Source organism: Adiantum capillus-veneris, chromosome 8 (genome assembly GCF_014529385.1).
Source record: "Adiantum capillus-veneris isolate H3 chromosome 8, ASM1452938v2, whole genome shotgun sequence".
Taxonomy (NCBI): Eukaryota; Viridiplantae; Streptophyta; class Polypodiopsida; order Polypodiales; family Pteridaceae; genus Adiantum; species Adiantum capillus-veneris.
Genome location: NC_140938.1, coordinates 93,616,109 through 93,628,400, shown reverse-complemented (window position 1 = coordinate 93,628,400; position 12,292 = coordinate 93,616,109).

The window sequence follows — 12,292 nt, the reverse complement described above, 5'->3', positions numbered from 1 at the left end:
TGATAACTAGTGGAACAATTTCCCAAAAGACACAATGCCAAAAAATTGAAAAAGTTGGTCAAAAGAGCCAAAAACAAAACATTCTCCAAACTGCCACAATAGACTGTAGAAGTCAGTTTTAGTTGGGCAAAATTGATCCAAATTAAAAAAAAATTGGACGATCAGGCTACCAAGATCATAAGCTAGCAGCACACAAACATCAAGTTCAAAAGTGATGGAACATGGATCGCGATCCATGCACCTCATGAGGAATTTTTGGACAGAAACTTTACCAGCTTGTAGCAGAGACCATAGTGAACAAAGGTCCCCAAAAGAGTTTTGTCAAAAAAGTTCAAAAAGTGGGTCAAAAGGGTCAAAAATAGTTCAAGTTTAAAACCCTAAAAATGACCTAGGGATTGACTTTTGCCTGACCTACACAAGTCCAAATCATACAAAAACCATATAGCAGGGATCAGTGTACCAAGGACAAGCTTTGTGCCAAGTTTTAGTGCGATATGACACAAGGGTACATGGATCGCGATCCATGTTTCTCTGTCACCCATAGACTGATTCCAAACTTGCACCATAGCTAGAGGACATCACAAGGAATCTAGTGGTCTTTTCAAAAGTGAAGTTGGATATCAAAAACCAAGCCAAAATCCTAGAACAGCCAAGTATTCTGACCAGGTGCTAGAATTGACCTAATCCTCAATCCAGAGGTCCATTTTAAAAAAATTGTGATGCTATAAGACCTACTAATCATGCTAATTTTGATGGTACCAAGAAAAATAAATTTGGCCTCCAAACATGGATCACGATCTATGTACCCATAGTAATAGCTTGACCTAAAAGTTTCCAGATCAATAGTGCATACACAAGGAAACATATCCCCAAGCCTAGTTGTGAAAACATTTGAGAAAATTTGGGTCAAAAGGGGGAAAAATAGGTGACAAATTGAAAACCGTAGTGTAGACATATTGTTGGACATTAGACTTGTCAAAACAAGTCCAAATCTGAAAGGATTTGAGATTTAGCTTGTCAACATAGTTAGGAACTATCTCCTAAGAGATCAAGTCCACATGTGGTTGAACATGGATCACGATCCATGTACCTCAACCTAAAAATTTGATGAAAATTGGTACAGAGCCTGCATACGACCTTGTTTATATATTGTCAAAATTTGGAGATTTTTTTTGACAAGGGAACATGTATCGCGATCCATGTACCTCAGCATAGTGGGAGAATCTGAGTTGATGATCTTGTAAACATTCTTGAGTACATCTCAAATCTCAAGTTTGAGCCAAAAATACCATCTGGAGACCAAGATACAGGCCAAAGTTCCCGTGTTCTTGTCTTGAGACGGTATTGAGTGCTATTTTAAGTGTAGCTCACTAAAATTGCTCTAACTTTTGATAGACAACTCCAAATTGAGTCAGGTATAGCTAGGAAGAAACTTGTGGGTAATAGGACACATCTAGACCTAATTCCAAACTTTAAGGGTACCCCAAGACCAATTTCTAGAGACCAAAGTCAAAAATTCTTGAGTTTTGAGAGACCTGATCAAGGGCAAAAAAGGGAAAAGTTACACTAAGCCAAAGAGGACTTCTTAGAGATTATCTTGAGTTTTGAGTGAACTTTAACCATGACAAATCATCCACCACCAAGGTTTTCTACTCCACTCAGAGACATGAAAAATGCAAGAAATGTTGCAATGCCTTTGAGAGTGAGATTCATTGAAGAATATCTAAAGGAGACTCATCATTTGATCAACAAACCAAACGTGAGATTCATCAAAACCAACAAAGCCATGAGAGTCCTCATGGATTATGATCATGAGAGATTGTACAGGTTCACAAATGGAGATCCATATATATTCTACAACTGTGGGGAACCTAATGCTAGGGAGTTGACCACCCACAAGAACCTCTATTCATTCACATATACAGATGCTCACAGACTGCAAGTTTTGATGGTAGATAAGTATGGATGTGAGTACATACTTGTAGATCCAATCAACTTAGAACAATACACATATAAGGGTACTCCAATCTCTACTGACTTCCAACCAAAAACAATGCCAGAGCACATGTCACAGAGGATTCCATCGGGATTTTCTCCAAGAGAGAAGAGGAGAGAACAAGAGGCATCTTTCCAAGAGACCACGAATTGATTAGAGTACTGACTGGAACAAAACAATTAAGACCATATCAAGTGGCCCAATGTGTCAAGACAAAGTACAATGGGTCAAGGGATCCATATGCTCATGTCTCCCTCTTTAAACAAGTGTTGAGAGATGAACAAATTGTAGATTTCCATACTTAGTATGAGGGATTTGGGTTGACATTGGAAGGAACAACCTTGATTTGGTTCCTGTTGGGAATTGGATCATGCTAGCTAGGGTGGATGAAAGGGAAACATATTGCAAGCGTGTGTGTAAGCAAGATTATCACTCAAGGGAATTAGGTTCCAAGATAGAATTAGCTTGGACTCATAAACACAATCTTGAGTATTGACTTAGCTTAGCACAGGCTCACCATAGACAAGCATGTTGTGAAAAATAGAGTTGTGTTTATTCATTCATGAAATGAGCTTTAAGTAGCTCTACAGCCTTGCTCCATAACATGTGGGATAATTCCACTCTTCTCTCCTTGAATCACATATTAGGACAAATCTCACACTTTACAATCCTCCCTTTGAGGTTTGGACTATGAAAAAATAATGAAGATGCATGATCCGCATAGGATGATTAGCTGGTATCCACACAGGATGGTAAAATCCAACAGGCTGACAAAATCCACACAGGATGATAATATCCACACAGGAAAATAAAAGTCTTCCCCTACAAGTAGAGAGGCTGCATCTTCAAATTACGTCTTCATAAAAGACAAGGTTGGTCTCTCCTTTGTCTTCTTCATCTTCTACCATGTGAGCTGATCCTTTGTTAGGTCTTTTGTCTTTGTTGCTTCTGTTGTTGCTTCTACTACTACTGCTTTCTCCACTGCTACTGCCTCCATTTGAGTAGCATCAAGAAGGTGGGTGTCTCTTCTTACCACATTTGTTGCAAGGATTGTTTGTGTAGCAGTCTTTTGCTACATGTCCCATTCTTCCACATTCATAACACTTTCTTTTGGTTGATGATGTCGATGGCGAATATCTTCCCCTTGAGGATGTTGTGACAAAGGCCCCTCCTGATGGATTTAATGAACCTCTTTGCTCTCTTTCTTCTGCTTGGATTGAGTTGATGACATCTTGAAAAGGTAGAGCCGGTTCTTTTTCTTCAAGAATTGTGACTAAGTGGTCATAAGAAGGTGGAAGTGCACTTAATAGTATGGCCACTTTGTTGTCTTCTGGTACATTGACCTGGATGTAAGTGAGATGCGTGACAATGCTCTTAAGCCTATTCACTAGGCTAGCAATGTCCTCCCCTTCAATCATGGTGATCTTGTAAATTTGTCTTTTGAGACTAACTTTACTTCTTTTGGCCCTGGCTCCAAAATTTCTTTCTAAAGCATGCCAAGCATCATGTGCATGCGTGCATTCGTCTATGAAATGCATATAATTGTCATGCAAGGAGGTGATGATGATTCCTAACTATTGTTTGTCTTTGGCCAAATTCTGTGCACTTGCTATGAGTGTAGATGCCCTAATGTGCACTCCATCGGGTTCAACTTGTTGCTCTAAGGCAGTGCTGATGACAAACCACAATTTTTTTTTCATAAGGTAACCTCTTAACTTTGTTTTCCAGGTGTGAAACCCTTCGCCGTTGAATTTTTCTATTCCCTTGTCCCCCATTTGTGTTAATAGAGGGGTCTTAGCTTAGGAGACTCTCCTAACCAGTGTCTACCTCTTTACACGGTGCACAAGAATTTGAAAAAAATTATTTGAAGTTGTGCTCGGCTGGGTTCATTTCATTGCAATTTAACAGAGAGAGGGAGAGAGAGAAATCCCTTTGTGAAGCTCCTCTTCATCGGAGTGAAGCTCCTCTTCACAAGGAAAAACAAATGTATTCTTTAATTGCTTGGAAGTCCCGTCTTGAAGCTCCATGAAGTTTGATAGTTTTCTTAAACCGCCTTTGAATGCTTTGGAAACCCTTTTGAATCCCTCTTGAAGGGAGGTAGGGTAGGTTCAATACAACTTCGATGATTTGGCTTTAAAAAATGATGCCAAGCATCTCCTTTTCTGCTACAGGTGGGAAAGGGCTCTAAAGGAGGACCTTTTGCACGGGGTGGTCACCTAATAAAAATGTAACCTATCACGTGAGTTCAACAGAAGGGTATTTAAAGTTCTTGAAACTTACAGAAATATATATTTAGAAGGGCATTATTTTTTCAAATTTGGAAAAAACTTATAGATTTTAAAAGAAAAGGGTACATTATATTCCTAACAAACTTCAGAGATAAGGGGTTTTACAAACATGTCTTGAACGCACGTGATATGGTAGTTTTACACATAGTGAACCCCCCGAGACCTTTTGAAAGGCCTTATAGAAACCTCCCCTTGTGGTGCTCGGGGCCGTGTGAGCCAGTGCTTGTGCCAACGGGTTGTCTAGACGGGCATGGTCAGGTTTTGGCAACACAGGCAAGGCCGGCAGGGTCGGATAGTTGGGGCAGGCGCGGGCAGCAGGGCAGCTTGTCAAGCAGGCGTGGGAGGTAGCGGACGATTTCATGTGCGTGCAGCCATTTGCCAACGGGTGTGCAGGAAACAAGGGCCGTCGGACGTTAATTTCGACTTGCAGTCAGTCGGTGGCGGATCTGAAATCTCACCTCAATTCAGTTTACCGCAAGGCTGAGGTTCCCCACCAGTGGGCGCCGTTGCCTTTTGTGGTATGACCCCTCAAAGAAAGATGGTCAACTCCTACAAATAGGAGGTTCACACGGTTTTGTTGGCTGATTTGCCTTCCCAAGACAAAAAAGGAGAAAAAATTCCTCTTTGGCATTAAATTCACCACACCACACACATTAAACAAGACTTCTAAAAATTGTTCTGCAGAAAATCTAGAGAGTGGAAGTGTGTAAGAGAAAAATCAATCAAGCTCTAGAATGAGTAAATGAGGGCAATTTGATCATGGATCGGCTTGATGGAAAGCACTTGAATGGGGCTACGTACACACACCAAATTGAAAATGCCAATTTGCTAAATAATGAGCAGCTATTGAATGCAAGATGCAAGTTCTTGATGGAAAATTAATGCATTCTAATGCTAATTAGGCTTCCAATTGGCCAGTGAGTAGTGACCCAAGAGTCTTTAACACAAGAACATGCTCATGCTAGACAATGTAATACTAATTAGGCATGAGATATGCAATAGAAGAGCATACCTAATGGATCTAGCTAATGATTACTACTGAATGCTAATCGTACAAACATGCAAGTGCATAATAGCAAACCTAGTTAGCATAACCGTGGCTCTGATACTAATTGTTGGGAATTGGATCATGCTAGCTAGGGTGGATGAAAGGGAAACGTAGTGCAAGCATGTGTGTAAGCAAGATTATCACTCAAGTGAATTAGGTTCCAATATAGAATTAGCTTGGACTCATAAACACAATCTTGAGTATTGACTTAGCTTAGCACATGCTCACCATAGACAAGCATGTAGTGCAAAATAGAGTTGTGGTTTATTCATTCATGAAATGAGCTTTAAGTAGCCCTACAGCCTTGATCCACAGCATGTGGGATAATTCCATTCTTCTCTGCTTGACTCACACTTTAGGACAAAGCTCACACTTTACGGCTCCACCAACTAAATAAAGATGATTTTCCTAACATAGCACAAGTCTTGCAATAATTCGCAGAGGAGTTCTCAAAAAGGGAATCAAACACGACACAGTTTCTCAGATCTACACTTCAAATAGAAAAAGAACAAGAGAGCGAAGAAAGCTCTCCTTTGCTTCAAACAATACATAGAGAGATTTCATGTGAGAGGGTTACCACGAGATGAGAGATTATCAGCTCTCTTCATAGAGGGATTGAGAAATGAAACTCTTAAAAAGGACCTACATTTGAAAGGATGCACGACATTTGAGCAAGTCACTAGAGAAGCTCTATATCTGGTTGACAATTCCAAGACCTATGGAGAGGTGACGTACGATGTAGAAAGCGTGACTAGTAGTGCCTCTTCTCCATAGAGTGAATTTTCAATAAAGCAAGATGTTCAAACTCCTACGACGCAGAGCTTTGACCAAGTGGTCGAAGAGGTGATTAGAAGGATAATTGAAGTCTACATACAAAACCTGAATGTACGACAACCTCAATTTAGGAGATGTAATACTTGTGGAGGAAATCACTCCACTCCATGGTGTAGCACTCAACCAAAGCCACAACAAATACTAGGGCAACAACCACCTCTTTTGAATGATGGTAGATTAGTAGTCAACTACACTCAGCCAATGCATGTGTCCCAACCCATGAAAAACCAGTACTCCATGGATGCAAATACCCTCATGTTCATAGCCAATCATGAGTATGGTTCAAAGAACATTTTCAGCAGACAAGAACAACCAACAACTAGATCACCAACTATGCAATAAGATCTAGAAAGGAAAACAAGGGGCAAAGGGAAAGCTAAAATGGATGAAGAGGAGACTAAGAAGAGGCCACATCCTACAACACCAATAGAGGAGCCTATTCAGAAAGCAAGGGTAGAAAGTGAAGACGCCTCTTTTGAACTTGAAAGATGACTCAAATGAAATTTTGAAATGAAATGGAAACCCTCACCCAAGAAATTCAAAGTTTGAACAAAAAATCCCATGTACAATTTGCATGGTGATCCTATGGCAGGATTGAAATATCTCTATCAAAGAGAGGAGAGACAAAGAAATAGGCAATGGCACAAGAAGAAGAGTCAACACCACCCAAAGACGAATTGCATGCACAGGAACAAGTGCATAGTGACGAAGTTCCACACTCAACTCCTCCAAGTGAGCAATCCCAATAAGACGCAAGTGCCCCAAATGTAGAAAATTTAAAAGAACAGGTGGAATTTCTCGAGAAACCTACAAAGAACAAGCCGACAAGCCAAATAAAGAACTCCTGACAGAAGCTCAAGATACACAATTGAAAAAAAGAGATTTATGCTCACAATCAGTAGCTTCACAACTTGTATCAACGACTTGAGTACTAAAATGAAAGGCTCGACTTGGCAAAGTCTTTTCATGAGCATTCAAAGAAGCCATGGAAATTAAAAAAATCAATTGGACGCACTAACCGCAAAGTCCAAAGCGGAATTGGAAGTCAAAAGAGCAAAGAACCAGCAATAAGAGCAGCAGAGGTTTATAAGCTACTCAGCAGTCAAGTAGAGGAACAAAAATACCATGCAATTCATGTCCACTGCAGATAAAGAGCTTTGCTTAAAGTATCAACAAGGCTTGGAACATCATGCAAAGCGGACTGAAGCCAAAAAGCCCGAACACTACTTAGCACCCTAAGGAGCTATGTTGCGGACGATATAGTCAAGGAGGGGAGGAATGTTAGCTACTCAGCTAACAAAAGGACATCATTCTTATTTTTACCCTCATTGATTGTATCACAAATTGGTGTATTAATGAGAAATCTTGTAAAAGTCCAAAGCCATTGTATTATCATTGACTGTCAAAGAGTGTCAAGGGGACGAGTGTAAGATCCCCAATTTCTGGGTCTCTTCTAAAAATAAGAAAAATAACTTTCAATATCCATTTTGCCAAATTTTGACTTAAGATGCTTGATTGACAGTATTGGAAGATTCTAAAGTAAAAAAAAGGACGTTTCCATGTTTCAGTAGGTTAAACAGACGTTTGGTTCAATTTTCAAAAAATCCGCTATTTTTAGCTTTTCATGCTTTTAGGTGCTTTTTTGCAAAAGGCAAGGTCAGATCCTTAATCTACGTGTCCTAGGGAAGCTATGGTTCAATTTTGTAAAATCTACTTTTGAAGTGCTTTTCACTCTATTTTTAGCTTTTCATGATTTTTAGTGAAAAGCGAGTCCGCTTTCTTATTCCAGTTGGACGAGGGGAACTCGTGGTTCAATTTTATATTTTTTTTTCTTTTTACGCTATCATTTTTGAAAAGCAATGTGTTTTTTATTATGACCTAAACATAAAAATATTGATTTTAGTCTCCATCGAATTTAAAATTGATCACCCGGACCAAAAACAAGACCAAACGGGATGTTTATGAGAATTATTTTTATAAAAAGACGTACCGTAAATACACCGGGCAGTACGAAGAAGTCATAATTATGTCGAGACATTACGGTGCGGCATAGCCTAGCTACGGTTTCCATTAGTTGGCCGGATACTATTGAGATGGCGAATTTTGATGTAAAACTTGAATGGTAAGTGGGAGAGTTGACCACCAAAAGTTGTGCCATGTTTTTAGAAAAGACTAGAGTCTTTTCCCAAAAGTGAGAGGCTAATTCAAGCTGAGAAGCAGAACCTATAAATTGGCATAGAGTGCTCAGTTTTCAGTGCCGTCTGTTGTGTCTACTACCGCAAGGCTATACGTATCTATTATACGGAGTGGTGCAAGCTCTTCATCACCATCTCCATAAGATCTTGTCTCTTGAGAAGAAGAAGAAGAAGAAGGACACACTCTCTCTCTACTTTCTTACTATCTTCTCTCTCGTTTCACGGTGTACGCGCTCTTCGGAAGCTTTTGCGGTGAATACCTCTACGTAGCTCTCATCAGCGTTGTCTTGCGGCAAAGCAAGAAGCCTTTTGACAGCCCCTAATCAATTTTAAATCACGGTGAGAAGATCTAAACTCCATTGCCATCATCTCTCTCTCTCTCTCTCTCTCTCTCTCTCTCTCTCTCTCTCTCTCTCTCTCTCTCTCTCTCTCATCTTTCTGAGTAGTCACCCTCTCGGTGATTTTTTCGCATACGAGTGTATGTATGGATTAATCGAGTACGTATGAAGTTTCCCCATTATTATTCATCATTTTTAACACGTTGATTTATGTACGTGATGCGTTTATGATCACGTACATGCATAAAAAGAGCTTTTCGTTTCACGTCATAGAGACGGTAGGAACACTGTTTTGGTCATAAATCACAAACCGCTATGAATCAGTCCGAACCCTTCAAACCAAAGATAAAACATCATTTATAACATTTTCTCTCTTTGGTGTCATATGAAAAACACGCAAGAGCTAAGAGATATGGTCAAAAAACAGCTTGTTGCCCACTGCCCAACCAATTTGTTTGTACTCCAGGCTCCTTGGAGAACCACTACATAGATTCACCGGATGGGCAAACCCACTTAACCAATTGAAAATCTTGATGAAACTTGATGATGAATGAATTTAGGTCTCCGTTATCACCTCATAAATGCGAGTTATTAATCGTTCTATAACCGGTTTTATCTACTCGTGTAGGGGTGCTACCAAGGGGGGGTACCATATGATGTGTGTTAACCAAGATATTTTTATATGTTTTATGGTTTGTTTTGGTGAGTTGATTCCAACTATTAGATGGCCATAAAGTGATGTGAGAGTATATGGTTAAACATCCCGAATCGCATAGGTAGATATGATTAAAGTGGCTTTCTTTTGGGGTTACCGTTTGTTCTGTGAGTACCATATGGGCGAAGTGATGTGATAGAGTGATAGTATATATTATGGAGTTGATCTTGATGCATTGGTTTGAGGTCAAAAACTTTCAATTGCATGTTTTGTCTACTCCCGCAAATGCCAAAAAATCGTTTTTTGCATACGTGTGAAGTTATGGTTTATGGTTGACCTAAAGGCCGGAGCTGTTTTGGATCATGTTTATGGTGATGGAATGTTTTCATATGATGTATTGGGACTCATGGATTGATGTGGATGCCTCATGTGCATGGTTATGATTGCTTTCCACATTCCTAGGTCAAAACTAGCTCTATGTGCTAGGGAGGTGAAGTGCAGATGTGATGCATCAACTTTGCATGGTTGGATGTTTTCAAAGTTGGATTTTTATATCATGATAGGTTTCTGGTTAGACTTTTCTTATGCATGAAAGAATCACATATTAAGAGTCACATGTGTGTGGACTCTAATTGATTGTAAGAGATGTGTTAAACTCCAAGTGTGGGAGTTGGTTCAGTGAGATTATGATTTATCGTTAAGAGCTAAGATTCTCTCATGGATTATGGTTGTGATTTTTTGGGTGGAAGCCGGTGTGGCTCATGTTTTTTTTCTAGATATTGGTTATGCTACCAAAATGCTGGCAAAATTTTTGCAGCCATGCTATGTTCTAAAAGTGGTTATGCAAGATTGGTCGTGCCTCACCAAGTTGGGTGGAGTGCTCACCCATGTGATATGATTGGATTATGATTTATTGTTTTGGGATTGGATCAGGAAGTGATCTGGATGGTTTACGATAGACTTGTAAGGATAGAGACCCTGTACAGTCTAACTGCTTGGAAAAGATTGTTTGTGCATATGGAAAGTGCTATTGTGATTGAGCTCACGTGTTATGTTTCTCATGGCAGCGTTGCTACAAGACTAGGATCACCTTGATCACTTAGCCTTAGACTAAAGGGTCATTGACCTGGGGCTTTGCTGGATCGAGGGTGTTGCCTAGGTCTTCGTCTTTTTGTTGGGCTCATCTACATGGTTAGTGCATCGGAGGTTGAATGACCTACATGGCTAACGCGTCGAGGATTTTGCCTTAGCCTTGCCTAAACACCTAATGCTGGGCATCGAAGAGGCATGGCGCCTAAACTGGTATGCTTCGTGTTGATACCCTACCACCTACTGGTACTTGGGATCCTTTCAAAGCTCGGGTTCATGGAGGGAGGCGAAGCGCGGCCTCAGCCTATGTCTGGCTCAGGTAGGTTGGAGGTGTTCTGGCTTGCTCCTGACAAAGTGAAATTCTCTCTGTCCGTAATAGAGAGGAAGTGGATGGGTGGACAGGTTGATCCCTACACAGGGTCCAGTGCTCTGCTAGTTATTTTTTCATAAACTTTTTGATGTTATGGTATACCCAGATTTTATCATTGCATTAATACATGGTTGCATGTTTCATTTAGAGGGGACATTTAAATATTCTCCGTTGTCATTTTCTCATGTCTTTGTGCACTCTATTTGACTCTCCACTATATTCTCTCTCTCTCTGTTCCCGCAATGTGGTGTACACATATATTCACCCTCCACAATGTTATATTTTCTTGAGTACGCTTTCATTCATAACACCCATTCAAAGGTAGCACTAGTTGCTAGGTACCTCTGGATGCAGTCTGGCTCATGGCCTAAACTCCATGCTTGGTTGGGTGTTGAGAACTCCTCCCCTATGCAAATGCTTCCTTAACTCTGGTGTATATTGAAAATTGTATAAAAGTGTAAATTGCATGTTTTGTGCATAGACCCCCGGGGAGGGGTATCTCTCACCTGATATTAGAGCCAATGCTTAAGGTTATGGGGATAGCTTAAATCCTGATACTAGTTGGGTTAGTTATGTATCATGCATGCATTCATGCATACTGTTTGAGAAAAGATATTGTATTCATGATGCATCTATAAGTGACATTGGTTAATGGTACTTGTTTGACTTGTCTTCTTGAGTGGAAGTGTTTGGTTTGAGTTATGGTAAAGTGGTTGAAGTGTTCAAACAACGACTCTGTAATTTCTTTGAATGTTTGTTTTGTAGTAAAAAATGGCTCACAGAGTGACTTTTGAATGCTTTAGCTAGGGGAATGAGGTTTTGACCATAGTATTTAACAATATGGAGACATGGTTGTCTAGGGATGAACGGGAACTCTTTTACTTAGAAATCGAGACCAAAGTCTTTGGCATGCCAGGAAGCACAACTTGTTGGAAAAGTATTGACCGTAGTTACCTTACTCGTCACCAAGAACCTTTCCGTCAATTCTTCATCTATATTGATGACAATCAAAGAGATTGGTTTGCCAACATCAGACTACTTCAACTCAAAATATGGTTAGGCCTAGAATACATGTTCTACTACTTGGCAATGCGCTCCCAAATGTTAAGGATTGCCGAAGTTGCCAAGAAGTTTGAAGCTCTTGCAGTTGTCATAGAAAAAGAATAGCTAGAGGATAACCACAGACCACATTGTCATGTGGGAGGTCTGAGAGAATTATGAGATTTAAAAGAATATTTAGAGAATTGGCTCCAAGACACCCATAATATTGTAATGAAATCATAAAAATCAAATTTTGATGAATAAAAGAAGCGTAGACTCAGTTTTGGTTCACATGTGTACTAAGTTTTTTCTCTCCCGTCCCCAAAGAGTTGGTCTAACGGTAAGGCTTTGGACTCTCAACCTTTGGGTTGTGGGTTAAAAACCCGCATTGGGTCACACTCTAGAGGGACACCTTGTGCTCACCTGGTGTTCACGTTG